The sequence below is a fragment of the Schistocerca americana genome, chromosome 2, assembly GCF_021461395.2.
Source record: "Schistocerca americana isolate TAMUIC-IGC-003095 chromosome 2, iqSchAmer2.1, whole genome shotgun sequence".
NCBI lineage: Eukaryota > Metazoa > Arthropoda > Insecta > Orthoptera > Acrididae > Schistocerca > Schistocerca americana.
The window spans coordinates 807744967-807759979 of NC_060120.1; the positions used below are offsets into that span (position 1 = coordinate 807744967).

General features: G+C 45.4%; 1 protein-coding gene and 1 non-coding gene across 2 annotated transcripts in view; one reads left to right on the forward strand and one right to left on the reverse strand.

Moving 5' to 3' along the window:
• LOC124595037 (facilitated trehalose transporter Tret1-like) overlaps positions 1-15013 on the forward strand; it is a 326026-nt gene that overhangs the window by 16924 nt on the left and 294089 nt on the right. The gene's annotated exons all lie outside the window — the stretch shown is intronic.
• On the reverse strand, positions 3427-3501 carry Trnat-ugu. The gene has a single exon. It is a non-coding gene; the product is annotated as a tRNA-Thr (tRNA).

Sequence of the window (15013 nt, forward strand, 5' to 3'; positions counted from 1 at the left end):
GTGACCAGACAGAGCAGAGAATTACAGGTACTACTGGCATGGCGACTCACGGGCAAACAGCAACGCCACCTGCAACGAAAAGGGTTACTTCATTGTTCTCGTCGGTTCAGGAAAGTTTTTAAAGAAACCATTCTTCTAAGGATTTGTTAGTTGGTCATGTGATTAAATACGGCTTAGATTCTAATTGTTTTTTAAGTGTAGGGTAACTATGCGTAAAATGTTAGGTCCGGTAGATACACCGGACGGCACTGACATAGTGGAGAAAATTTTACTAATCAGAACAATAACACAATCATACTACATACTTCTGTCAGTGAAATACCGGCCTTTAATACCAAATGAACCCGTAAAATACATAATTTGTATCTATTTTATTAGAAAACTTTGCCGATTGAGGAGAATAGATGAAGCTCTTTTCCAATCGGAAAGTCGAGCGTTATTCAACTTAGTATGATGCCTGACGTTTTCGTAGTTTTCTTTTAACTAAATGGAAACGGTGCATTAACGTCATCGCTTTCCCTCTACCAGCGAGAACATGATCACAAATCAAATCCGACCGAGGTGGTGCAGTAATTAAAAGCTTTGGACCGGAATTCGGTAGAAACGGTGTTCAGATCCCAAGCCTATCAATTAAATTTAGTTTCCAATTTTTGCCTTAAGATGAATTACAGGTAAATTCCTTTCAAAATTACACAGCAGATTACTTTCACCATATTTGTCGGACAGTAGCTTATAACTTCCACGTCTTCATCGTCTACAGAACGTTGACCCTTCCATGCTTCATGGTCGTCTCGATAGCTGCTAATGGCTGAACACGTAGTTCACATTCAGTTATAAAGTCATTGGCCTACTAATTTTGAGCTGTCGTCGTTTGGTGCTACATCTACTGCGGTTTGTTAAAATGTATTGTTGGTTTCCCTTTCTACCTCTCACGTATTTTGTTGAAAAATATTGGGCGTGTTTCACTAAAGTCTCTTATGTATGGATAAGGATACATAGTTGATAAGCACACAGAGACCCTTTTCACACACTTAACTATGTGTACTGCTTACCTCCCAATGCATTGGCAGCATATATCACAGAACATCTGACTTGTGTAGTTCCAAAATAGAGTATATTTCCTATGCCGCTCTATAAAAATGCCTTGTGCCTTGGTAAATTGATAGGCCTGGCCAGACTGTCGTTTATCTGACCATGTGTCTTCCTATACATCTTGTCCACCATAGGATAAGCCTATTAATTTACAAATTCTTCATGTAAAAGATTTCTTCCTAATTTCCTCACCGCATTCATTTCATTTGGCACGATGACTTAACAAACTAACTTATGAATTTACTCGTGTTTTCAAATTCGGTGTTCCTTCCATGCTGAATGATACCTGTCGTCGTTTACTACTTTAAGGTACTGGTAAGATCAGCTACGCAAAATATCTCTTTACTGATTCGCTAACTCTCAAAAATGACTCTACAAGTAGATGCTACGTTTGCTTTGCTTGCAACAAGTACCAAACACAAAATTTCTGATTAATGGGCCAAATTTATTTAAATATTGATTAAACTAATAAAAAGTCACCACACCACAGATCATTTTATGATTTAATAAAATACCAATCCAATAATCATTATAAATTTTATTGAAACATTGCTAAGAGAAGGTGCAAACTGACATTTAAAGGACTCTGACTAAGGAGCGGAATGGGGCGGAGAGATGTAACAGTAAGTAATTTGACAGTAATTCACATTTATTTTCTCATTAACAGTAACAAACACACACACACACACACACACACACACACACACACACACACACACACACACTGAAGTTAAAACACAGTTACTTGGGATGCTAGCGCGTTCATCGACACATGGCACGTTATACAGCGTAGCATCTGGACCGACACATGTGGGGCAAGACTGCTAAATTACTGGATACGATTTATCAAGATCACACACACCACGTTCATATTGATTACTCACACAACGAAAGATAGAATTTGGAAAAAAGCTTCCCTAACGCACATGTAAGCTCACTGCGACATAGCGCGACTGCCTTTAACGGTCAGTTTCAGAGAACAAAGTCCAGTTCTAAAATTCCGTACAACCCAGTAATTTTGTAAATAAGTTTACCAAACAAGAGCACATCTACTCCGTCATGAAACTGAGGCTTCAATTAGAACACGAGAGATGTTTACGTCGAACTGGAACCTCACGATGTTCAGAGAAACACACGTGCACCACAGTACGGGTTACTGAGTCTGTGGGAATGAAATACAAATTGGACGGTAAATTCAATAAAATTTATCACAAAGCACATCCATACATAATTCGCTAAGCTAACTAAAGCTGTACCACATGTGGTGGCACCGCTTGTCCAAAAGTTACATTTGCACAAAAGGTCTCCTCGAAAAAAATGAATATTACTGAAACTAACAGTGTTCCCTGATAGAATTAGTGCGGCATGATTGAGTGCCACCACACACCAGAGTGGCTACCGGGAACTCAAACAAATCCCTCACACATTTCAACTCAACAGACGGAGATGCTATTCAGAGCATCCGCATTGACCGGCGTTCTAGGGAAGAGTAACCTAATCGCCTCTCCCGTCCGGGGTCCACATACGGTGGCCGGTAGGGCCCAGAGAACGTAAGCGGTTTTTACCTGTACCATCCTTACACTGGGTGACGACTAGTGGCCAATAATACCTCTCTGACCCAACGTAGCCGTATTCGAAGCTCTGCACAATGATTGGCTACACTGCTCTTGACATCCATAGAACCATGTAGCGGCTCACATGGAGTCATTACATCACTAACAGCTGACAATGCCTAAATTCTGTAATGCTATTCTAGGATCTGAGGGGACGTAACCTCTAGCCTTGATAATGGCCTCAGTTGGATGGGAAAGAGTATATATAATTTCTTCAGGTATGGCATATGCAGTAAAAACGTCTCACTGATGGTAAGATCCAGTAGTGCTAGCAAGCCGCAATGATATGTATTCCTACATTTTACCTGTTGTTACAAATAGTCCCATAGATTTTTTGTGGGAGTAAGGTCTCGTGATATAGCAGATGAGGTGCAACGGTGTGTATGAGTGTGTGTCAAACCAGGAATCTATACGTTCACCTCAGCGTACATGGTTGTCGTCATTTTGGGAGAGGCACAAAGGAATTATGACGATGTAGGAAAGAAAGCCAAAGAATAAACGTCTTGTTAAGTGAAAGAAAACCTCCAAAACATCACACGGCCGTAACTACGACCTTCACACACTTCACCATCTTCATTATATGAAGATGGTATCCTTCCCGAAAGAACAGATACCATTGATGACCGTGCTCCTTCTCTAGAATGAAATTATGATTAAATCCAAACCCTTAGCTGCCGACAGGTGTAGTTGATATACATCAATGGCGACAGGTGAAAATGTGTGCCCCGACCGGGACTCGAACCCGGGAACTCCTGCTTACATGGCAGACGCTCTATCCATCTGAGCCACCGAGGGCACAGAGGATAGTGCGACATGTCCCGTGCACGCTTCCCGTGGGACCCACATTCCCAACTGTCTACAACTTACATTCGTAGTGATCCTAATAGATATTTGCCCATTCACTATTACCCGAACCAGATTAAGTTGACGATTCCCGTAAGAGCTCGGCCAAACCGTGCGCATTCGCACAGAATAATCTAGAGGTCAGTTAGTGCACAAAATCCTGCACCAGCAACACTTCTGCAGTTTTTGACGGCTATAGAGGCAGCATGGCTCAACATTTCTGCAGGGGACTTTAAGCGACTTGTTGCATCCACGCCACGTCGAGTTGCCACACTACGCCGCGTAAAAGGAGACCCGACACGATGTAAAGAGGTATCTCATGACTTTTATGACTGAATTCTGTTGTACCTGGTGCCGGGTAACAAGCTACTTCCCCAAGTAGGTCGCCGTGCTTAACGTCCTCACGTGATGGATGAATCATTACAAAAAGCCTCGCGCTTTGCCAGACGTACTGTGGTAGCTGTATTTACGTGACTCCAACCCGCCATGAAATGTAATGCGCGCCCCATTTTTAAAGATTAAAAACATGAGGTGTTGGTTGGCGCATCACTGGTAGGCTAAATTTATTTCACACAACAATGGATGTATACGTAAACTATCAAAACAACAACAATGTTTAAGTGACCCATCGTTAAGTGACGCAGTCTTTATTAAAAAAGAACGCCTAACTTGATTATCTACATGACATGCAGACTAACATAGTGTAAATCGCAGGCGTTACTGGTCATTGTTTACTAATGTCATCATTACTGGTATCCTCATTAGGAGTCTACATTACAAACAGATTCATTTCCTCTTTCGCCATCTTCCTTGATGTCTTTTTAAAGCATATCAGTTTCACTGTCGTCCAGAATATTTGAAACACAACGTTTGTAGAGTGGTTTTACGGTCATTCGTGTTTCGGTGCTTTTCCAATCAGCCAAAACCCAGTGTACAATAATGTCGGGTGAAGCACACTTAATTTTTCCTTTCGGAGCCAAATCACGGTACGGTTCGCAAAACAATTTTTCGTACGGAAACTTACTGGCAGATTTAAACAGTGTGCCGGACCCAGCCTCGAACTCGGGACCTTTGCCTTTGGCAGGCAAGTGCTCTGCCGACTGAATTTCCCAAGTACGACCCATGATCCGTCCTCACAGCTGTACTTGCGACAGTACCTCGTTTCCTACCTGCCACTCTCCGCGGAAGTTCTTCTCGAAGTCTCACATCAGCGCCTACTCCGTTCCAGAGTGAAAATTTCATCGTGGAAACATCCCCCAGCCTGTATTTAAGCCATGTCTCCGAAATATCCTTTCTTCCGTGGGTGCTAGTCTTGCGAGTTTCGCAGGAGAACTGTAAAGTTTGGAGGGACGGAGGGGTATACTTCTGGAAGCAACTTATGAGGACGGGTCATGAGTCATGTCTGGGTAACTCAGTCGCTCAAAGTGTGCCTTTGGCAGGGTAGCAGTGCGGACCGCGCGCAGCCGTCTCCCCCGTTGTGCGAGGTGATGCGTATCTTCAACTCTTACAGGAAGAACACTCTTAAGTTCACCTTTTCGAATGAATACCCACGACCCAAACACTAGCCGTCTATCACTTCCTAAGTGAAGACTTGAAGATCCCCAGTGACGGTCTCATCAGCATACACCTATCATTAGCAGAGCAGTTTATTTTAAGATGACTTCCGACGCTGCTAGCAAAGAGATTATCCAACGGACGCGTCGTGGACTAAAATTCAATCAACATCGGGCTGTGAATGTGGACCACGCAGGACTTTGCCTTCGAACGATCCGTGTTTTCGAACTGCCGTTCGAGGTGCATGAAGGCGAAGTCATTGCTGCGCTAAGACCGTATGGAAAAGTCCAGTTATTAGCCGAAACATGGGCACAATTTACGACGTATACGGTGCTTAATGGCGTGAGACAACTCCGAATAGGTCTCAAACGGCACGTCCCGTCATAAATTTCTATAGGCGGCTGCCGCGCATGAGTGATTTACGGCGGACAACCTCGAACATGTTCCATTTGTGGCAAAGACGGCCACGTCCGTAATGGATGCCTGAAACGCCGCATTACACAACTACGGCACGACGATACGAAGACTGATCGAACCACAACCGCCCTTTACATCGACTATGCAGCGACACTACACGCCCAGCCCTTACCAGACGCACTTCACAGCATCTCACAGAACCGATGCAACCGGACGCCACACAGCACCTTGCCACAAGCAATGCCGCCCGCGAACGTGATTACAACCGGAGACACTCAAGCTCGAAGTTCATTAGGACACCTGCGACAGTCTTATGGAGATTGAAGACGGCTTAATAGCAGCCGCAGCTTTTGTACCGGAACGACGCAAATCACTTCCTTCCTCAGACACCGATACATACTGCTGAAAGCAAAAGTCGCCTAAACGCCTCAAGAAACGCTGCACGACATAAGAATCGTCCAATGAGCCACCTTCGCAGGACGAAGAGGTGGCACACAAATCTGATGGAATACACGACAAATCTTTTACCGGTGCCACGGAGACGTGTCCTCCACAAGGCGTTGATCTGTCCTACAGAGACTGTGAAGAAGAGCCGCTCGTCACCGAAGCGATTGAGCCGACTCGTCCAGCGCCGCCACCTCTGATCAATGTTGAAACTGACGAACAGTTTTCATGGGCGGATGACATGGATTTACCATCTCCATCCGATGGGGAAATGAGATCTGTCCCTCTGTTAGTGCAACACTAAAATGGGGTATGTTTCTACGACGACTGCTGTGACCACTTTTTTTGTCATCAGTCTACTGACTGGTTTGATGCGGCCCGCCACGAATTCCTTTCCTGTGCTAACCTCTTCATCTCAGAGTAGCACTTGCAACCTACGTCCTCAATTATTTGCTTGACGTATTCCAATCTCTGTCTTCCTCTACAGTTCTTGCCCTCTACAGCTCCCTCTAGTACCATGGAAGTCATTCCCTCATGTCTTAGCCGGCCGAAGTGGCCGTGCGGTTAACGGCGCTGCAGTCTGGAACCGCAAGACCGCTACGGTCGCAGGTTCGAATCCTGCCTCGGGAATGGATGTTTGTGATGTCCTTAGGTTAGTTAGGTTTAACTAGTTCTAAGTTCTAGGGGACTAATGACATCAGCAGTTGAGTCCCATAGTGCTCAGAGCCATTTGAACCATTTGAACCCTCATGTCTTAGCAGATGTCCTATCATCCTGTCCCTTCTCCTTATCAGTGTTTTCCACATATTCCTTTCCTCTCCGATTCTGCGTAGAACCTCCTCATTCCTTACCTTATCAGTCCACCTAATTTTCAACATTCGTCTATAGCACCACATCTCAAATGCTTCGATTCTCTTCTGTTCCGGTTTTCCCACAGTCCATGTTTCACTACCATACAATGCTGTACTTCAGACGTACATCCTCAGAAATTTCTTCCTCAAATTAAGGCCGGTATTTGATATTAGTAGACTTCTCTTGGCCAGAAATGCCTTTTTTGCCATAGCGGGTCTGCTTTTGATGTCCTCCTTGCACAGCGACCAGCAGCAAATACTACACAGATGTACTCGGACGCCAGGGTAATGAAACGCAGTGCTGTCCTAACTGATCGCCGGCCTGAGTGGCCGAGCGGTTCTAGGCGCTTCAGTCTGGAACCGCGCTACCGCAACGGTCGCAGGTTCGAATCCTGCCTCGGGCATGGATGTGTGTGATGTCCTTAGGTTAGTTAGGTTTAAGTAGTTCTAAGTCTAGGGGACTGATGACCTCAGATGTTAAGTACCATAGTTCTTAGAGCCATTTCAACCGTTTTTGAACTCTGCTCCGACGTCGATACTATCGGGCCCCTTTCGTGAATTATTTACAGAGGATTTTCGCCAACCCGCCCAGAAGCTGGACTCTCGATGAAACGCGCCAACCAAGACGGGACGACCCCACGTCCCAACGACACAACTAACGTTCTAACGGAACGACGATGTGGAGCAAGGCGCAACAAGCCTCCCTGATTTTTCTTCATCTTCTAAATCTTTTTCGTCACAATGTTTATTCAGGGATGGCTCTGCATTTGCAGCCTTATTTGTTTTTGTTTCTCATGTCCTCTGCTGTTGTAGCCGTTGGGTAATCATATTTAATATGCTATGTATAATGTCTCCTAGTGTTTGTTTCTAAAAAGTGAGGATGCACAAGACTGTGACAGCTGGAAAAAAGTCGTTCAACACAAAACAAAAAAAGGCGGTTTAGCACTTTCCCGTGAAAGATAAAGGTCCCGAGTTTGAGTCCCGTGCCTGCAAAAAGTTTTAATCTGCCAGGAACGTTCATATCAGCGCACACTCTATTGCAGGGTGAAAATTTTCATTCTGGCATTTTTCGTACTGTTCCTGAATGAAACTCTGAAGGCTTTTTGCACTAATTTCTAGAGGCTGTAAAACAGAAGTCATTCATCATGTCCTTTTTTACGTCGAAATGAGATCAAGGTTAAGCATTGATGCTAGCTCGGAAACCCATCGGGATGGAGCTGACATGTTTCGAAGCTAATCAGGCATTAAAGTCATCCAGCCCTTCTCTTGATTTCGAACAATGACGTCATCAGGGAGCAGATTTTTATTTTTAGAGTTCTTGTTGTTGTTTCCCCCTTCGAGATTAAGAAAGGTGGAAGTTCGTGCCCATCTGCTATGATTGCCAGCATTACAGTTCGGCGCCGTTTTTCACACCCTGAGATAGTAACTTTTTTTCTCCCCTTCTCATCAATCGTGGAGTTACGTGGCATGTCACACCAAATTGACATCTCGTCAGTGTTGCCTATTTGGCCCTTGAAAATTTCTTCTCTTTCCAAAATGTTTTGACATACCGTTGAAATTCTTTTACGTTTTGTTCTCAAAATCCTTGGAAGCAATTAGGATACTGTTGTACGGCGCCGAAGAGATAAGGGTACCCATTTCAGAAAGCAATCAAATCGTCCACGGCTAACCTTAAACTCTTCTCTCTGTATATTAAGTGCTACAGCCATTTCTTTTGCTCTATTTCTGAGCAACAGGCATTCTTCCTCCTTCCAAGGAAGACTTCCAAAACTTTTACTCCGACTTCAGGATGCCTTCCTTTGTGAGGACCTGTGAATTTCTTTCTAGAAGCGCTAGTTGCGAATAATGCCAATTTCTGATTCTTCCACAGACGAATGTTACTCTCAACTACATTGAACTCTAGCCTTACCCTACAGTTACCATATTTTCCAGCCTAAAGAATTACTTCACACTTGAAAGTAGTATCATACCATGTTCTTCTCTGTACCCCATTCTTCATTTAGTGACTACCTAACGCCAATACACTACGCAGTAATAGGCCAACAATAATGTAACTAAGTTGAGAGTTACAGCAATGCCTTGTGACGTTGCCGGTGAACGAGGGATTCAGATTTCCACTCGAATGTAATGTCCAGCGAACCTTACGAACACCCCAGTTTTGTGTACTGCATATTATAAAAAGAAGTTGCAATAGAGTTGCCTTAGCACGCTATTTGAAATTTAACCTTACTAGTCACAGCGCTTCCGCAGTAGATACACCGGCTCCCGTCAGATCACCGAAGTTAAGCGCTGTCGGGCGTGGCCGGCACTTGGATGGGTAACCATCCAGGTCGCCATGCGCTGCTGCCATTTTTCGGGGTGCACTCAGCCTCGTGATGCCAATTTAGGAGGTACTCGACCGAATAGTAGCGGCTCCGGTCAAAGAAAACCATCATAACGACTGGGAGAGCGGTGTTCTGTCCAGATGCCCCTCCTATCCGCATTCTCAGCTTAGGATGACACGGCGGTCGGGTGGTCCGGATGAGCTACTTGTGGCCTGAAGACGGAGTGCTGAGGGATGAGTCACAGCGACGTCAGGGCGATTGGGGAGCTAATTGTATGTGCAGCAGCGGCTCCAACGTCTAGAAAAGCCGACAACGATCGGGAGAGCGGTGTAACGTCCCTACGCCCCACCATACTGCGTCACCTGCCACTGACAAAGGACGATACTTTGGCAGGTCGGCCCCGATTTACTCATCTCTTTTGTTTTTTCTTAGTGCCGCCACCACCACCACCACCACCACCACTACCACCACCACTTCCTCCATCCACCTTCCACCCCACCCACACCCCACAAACAATCTGCACAGCTTCCACGCTACCCTTTCCTTTTCTATCCAATATGAGCGTAAATTTTCCCCCATCGCCATGATTCCAGTTGGACGGATAAGTGTCGAGCGCTACCATACAGTCGTGTGCTATCAAGCGCAACTGCTGGAGTTGGCATCTTCGCAGTTGGTGTATACGTACGGTAACGGTAGGAATCCCTAGGAAAGAAGTTGGTAAATTCAGTTCTTCAGATTCAGCGTCCTGTTTACGCTAGCTCATGCTCGTGGGATTGCTCTTGGCATGTTCAAGAGACGTAACAGATTTTTTTCTGTGTTCTGCAGCAGTATGAAAAAGCGCGAATCGCTAACAAGCATCACGATGTACAAAGAAACGACAACAAATAAACATCCTGGTTCCTGTTCACGGTAATCTCTCGTCTCAAGGCTTTCCGTCACTTTATACGAAAGGAACTTCCCCGTTTATGGACACCATTATTACATTTCTGTGTGGTTACCATCTATTTTTCATCGACCATTCTCTTACTGGCATGTTGAAAACACGATACGTAGATCTGTAAGCGAATGCCTTACCGCAGAGAGCCCCTTTAGACAATGGCTACGCTGCCTCCACATATTCTTCAGTGTTATTGTCGTCATCTGTTAGTTACCACAGGTTTACGCCACACAGAAATACGTGACCATGACATCAGCAACCTGAAGCAACTAATGATGCTATATTTCTATCCAGACATGACAACATCTACAGTTGCTGTAAGACCTAAGATGCAGCACAGAAACAGTACTTAGATCGAAAGACATTTTGAAACTAACCACAGTATGTTGTAATGTAAGTGACAAGCACACCTTTAGCAATAAGCTACAGCACTTTACAATGGCTGTCAACGAGAATTTATATCTCATTATTTATTAACACAAAGAACTAATGAGTTGAAAGAAACGCAACAGACTTTTAAATGTTCAGCAGTCTTTTTAGACTAACAGTGTGTGTCGTGTCGGCTACACGTGAGAAAAGCGCACAATCTGTGATCAGACATCTGGCCACCTACACATATCAAAAATAGTTTTGCATCACCTCAGTTCCGAGAGATCTGGAACCTGTACAGACATTTGGAATAGAGATCAATATAAACATCATGTCCACAATTTTTATTGCTCATGAAAAACACACATTGCATGTTATACCACCAGACTGCGAGACCTTCAGAAGTGGTTGTCCAGATTGCTATACATACCGGTACCTCTAATACCCAGTAGCACGTCCTCTGCATTGATGTATGCTTGCATTCGTTGTGGTATACTATCCACAAGTTCATCAAGGCACTGTTGGTCCAGACAGTCCCACTCCTCAACGGCAATTCGGCGTAGATCCCTCAGAGTACTTGTTGGGTCACGTCGTCCGTAAACAGCCCTTTTCAATCTATCCCAAGCATGTTCGATAGGGTTCATCTCAGGAGAATATGCTGGCCACTCTAGTCGAGCAATGTCGTTATCCTGAAGGAAATCATTCAAAAGATGCACACGAGGGAGGCGCGAATTGTCGTCCATGAAGACGAATGCCTGGCCAGTATGCTGCCGATATGGTTGCACGATCGGTCAGAGGATGGCATTCACGTATCGTACAGCCGTTACAGCGTCTTCCATGACCACCAGCTGCGTGCGTCGGCCCCACAGAGTTCCACCCCAGAGTTCCCAGGGAACCTCCATCTTGCTGCACTCGCTGGACAGTAGGGGTTCGGCCTGAACGGGTTGCCTCCAAACACGTCTCCGACGACTATCTGGTTGAAGGCATATGCGACACTCATCGGTGAAGAGTATGTGATACCAATCCTGAGCAGTCCATTCGGCATGTCGTTGGGCCCATCTGTACCGCGCTGTATGGTGTCGTGATTGCAAAGATGGATCTCGCCATGGACGTCTGGAGTAAAGTTGCGCATCATGAAGCCTATTGAACGCAGTTTGAGTCGTAACACGTCCTGTCGCTGCACGAAAAGCATTATTGAACATGGTGGCGTTGCTGTCAGGATTCCTCCGGGTCTTAATCCGTAGGTAGCGGTCATCCACTGCAGTAGTAGCCCTTGGTCGGCCTGAGCGAGGCATGTCATCGACAGTTCCTGTCTCTCTATATCTCTTCCATGTCCGAACAACATCGCTTTGGTGCACTCAGAGGTGCCTGGACACTTCCCTTGTTGAGAGCCCTTGATGACACAAAGTAACAATGCGGACGCTATCGAACCGTGTTATTGACTGTCTAGGCATGTTCAAATAACTTCCGGGAATTCAGCCAGGTAACACTTTCAGCGACCGCCGATATTTCGGCGGGAGAACACCCCGCCATTTTCAAGGCAAACTGCAACGGACAGGCGACGTACATGCAAATTTAATACCTCGGTTCTCGGACCCAAGCAGGAAAGATAACACACACACACTGAACACTAGTGCCACCAAAGATGGAAAAAGTCAGAGCTATCGATAGTGAGACTATGAATTCGCAGGTGAGGTAGCATTGAGTCTGTCCCTCTGTTTCTTGACAAGGGAGAGAGCCGGATTCCAAACAGAGTTTAAACAGAAACCTCCATCCCTGTTAACAAGGTTGCTCGCTAATTTAATCTCAACTGCCTCCCGAATCACACTGTCCCAATAGCTGGACGTGCATGCCAATATCTCGGTGTTATTATATAACATGGAGTGACCAGTATCCAAGCAATGTTCGGCAATAGCAGATCTATTTGGCTGCTGTAATCGTGTGTGCCGTTTATGCCCAGTACATCTGTCCTCCACGGTCCTGATAGTTTGACCAATATATGCCATGCCGCAGCTACAAGGGACACGATATACACCCGCCTTACGCAGTCCAAGATCATCCTTAACGGAACTCAAAAGTGCTCTAATTTTAGATGGAGGTCGGAAAACACATTTCACATCGTATTTCCGTAAAATACGACCGATCTTATTGGACGTGTTTCCTACGTAAGGCAAGAAGGCAGTAGACCTAGGTGTTGACTCAGAATTATCATCAATCACCTGATGTACAGTTGGTCGATAGCGCAACGCACGTTCAATCTGTCTATCACTGTAACCATTTTGACGAAATGTAACTTCAAGATGGGACAGCTCAGCTGGCAAAGTCTCAGCGTCAGAAACGATATGTGCCCTGTGTACCAAGGTACGAAGTACCCCTTCACGCTGAGCCGAATGGTGACAACTATTAGCTTGTAAGTACAAGTCGGTGTGAGTGCGTTTCCTGTAGACTGCATGTCCCAATGATCCATCATCCTTCCTCCTAACCAACACGTCGAGAAAGGGAAGGCAACCATCCTTTTCCACCTCCATCGTAAAACGAATGTTCGGGTGGATCGAGTTCAGATGTTCTAGAAAGACATTCAAATTCTCCCTACCGTGAGGCCAAACAACGAAGGTATCGTCAACGTATCTATAGAAACAGGCGGGTTTTAAAGGCGCCGACTCCAATGCACGTTCCTCGAAGTCTTCCATAAACAAATTTGCGATCACAGGAGACAACGGACTACCCATCGCAACTCCATCTGTCTGCTCGTAATACTGGTCATTAAATAAAAAGTAAGTGGATGTCAACACATGCCTAAAGAGATTAGTTAAATCAGCACCAAACCTGGCTTCAATTAACCGCAACGAATCAGACAGAGGAACACGAGTGAAGAGAGAGACCACATCGAAACTCACTAAAATATCAGTCATTCAGCCTCAGTCCCTCCAAACGACGTAAAAAATCAGCTGAGTTCCTGATATGATGTTCACACCGTCCTACTTGTGGACTCAACAGAGATGCAAGATGCTTGGAAACACGATATGTCGGGGCGCCGATGTTACTCACTATAGGACGGAAAGGAACCCCTTCCTTATGAACCTTTGGAAGGCCATATAACCTGCGACAAACCACTTTTCTTCAGGAGGCTGTTGGTCTTTCTCTCAACACTTTTCGTGGGGTCAGCATCGATTCTGCGATACGTTGAATCAGATAGTAAACGTTGCATCTTTTGTACATAATCATGTTTATTTAAAACAACGGTGGCATTGCCCTTGTCAGCAGGTAAAATAACAATACTGGGATCAACCTTGAGAGAGCGTAAAGCAGCCCTCTCTGCTGCTGTTACATTACTCTTGGGTGGACGAGCCCTAGTCAAAACACGGCATGCCTCCCTCCTAACTTCCTCTGCAGCGTCAGGAGGTAGTTTGCAAACTGCCTGTTCAATTGAACTAATAAAATCAACTACCGGCAAATTCTTCGGAGTGGGTGCAAAATTTAATCCTTTCCCTAGCACGGATAAGGTTGCGTCGTCTAGGCATGGCTGAACTACAGACAACACGATCCATGTATCTCCTTCTTGGTGGAATGACTGGAAGGATTTGGCTGTCGGGCCCTGCCCGTCTAATAGGCGCCGCTCATGTTTACACCTTTGGGTGGGTTTAGTGATATCTCTGAACAGTCAAAGGGATTGTGCCTGTGATGCAATATCCACAGTCAGCGTCGATCTTCAGGAGGTCTGGGAACTGATGTGTGTATTTAACAAAACATCATCGATATGGTTTTTCGGAGCCGAAGGCCACTCGTGTACCCTTGACGACTGCACGACTCAAAGCTTTACGCCTCGCCTGGGCTCGTCAACACCGACATTGGACTGTTTATGATGGAAACATGTAGCCTGGTCGGACAAGTCTGGTTTCAAATTGCATCGAGCGGATGGACGTGTACAATGCGGACGCGATCAAACTGCGGTATTGACCGTCTAGGCATGATTGAACTACAGACGACAACATGAGTCGTGTACCTCCTTCCTGGTGGAATGACTGGAACTGATCGACTGTCGGATCCCCTCCGTCTAATAGGCGCTGCTCTGCTCGTGCTTGGTTGTTTACATCTTTGGGCAGGTTTAGTGTTATCTCTGAACAGTCGAAGAGACTGTGTCTGTGATACAAGATCGACAGCAACGTCTATCTTCAGGAGTTCTTGGAACTGGGGTGATGCAAAACTTTTTTTCATGTGTATATATGTGGACATTAAGATGGAGTGTGTCCTCCCTTAGGCTGTACGACAGCTCGAACTCTGCTGGCGACACTTTCAGTGAAGTGTCTGAAGGTCCGAATCCAGAGAAGGTAGTGAAGCTGGACGCTGCGACCTGGAGTGAAGTCAACTTAAAGGTGTTCTGTTTGGTTTAGATCGGGACCCTGGGAACACCAGTCCATTTAAAAGTGTTACTGTCCACAAACCATTGTCTGCTTTATGACAGGGTGCATTGTCATGCTCATCAACCAGTAATTGTCTCCGAAATTTTCCTCTATTGTACGCAGTACACAATTACACAATACTGTAAAATGTTTTCATTTGGCATTTAGC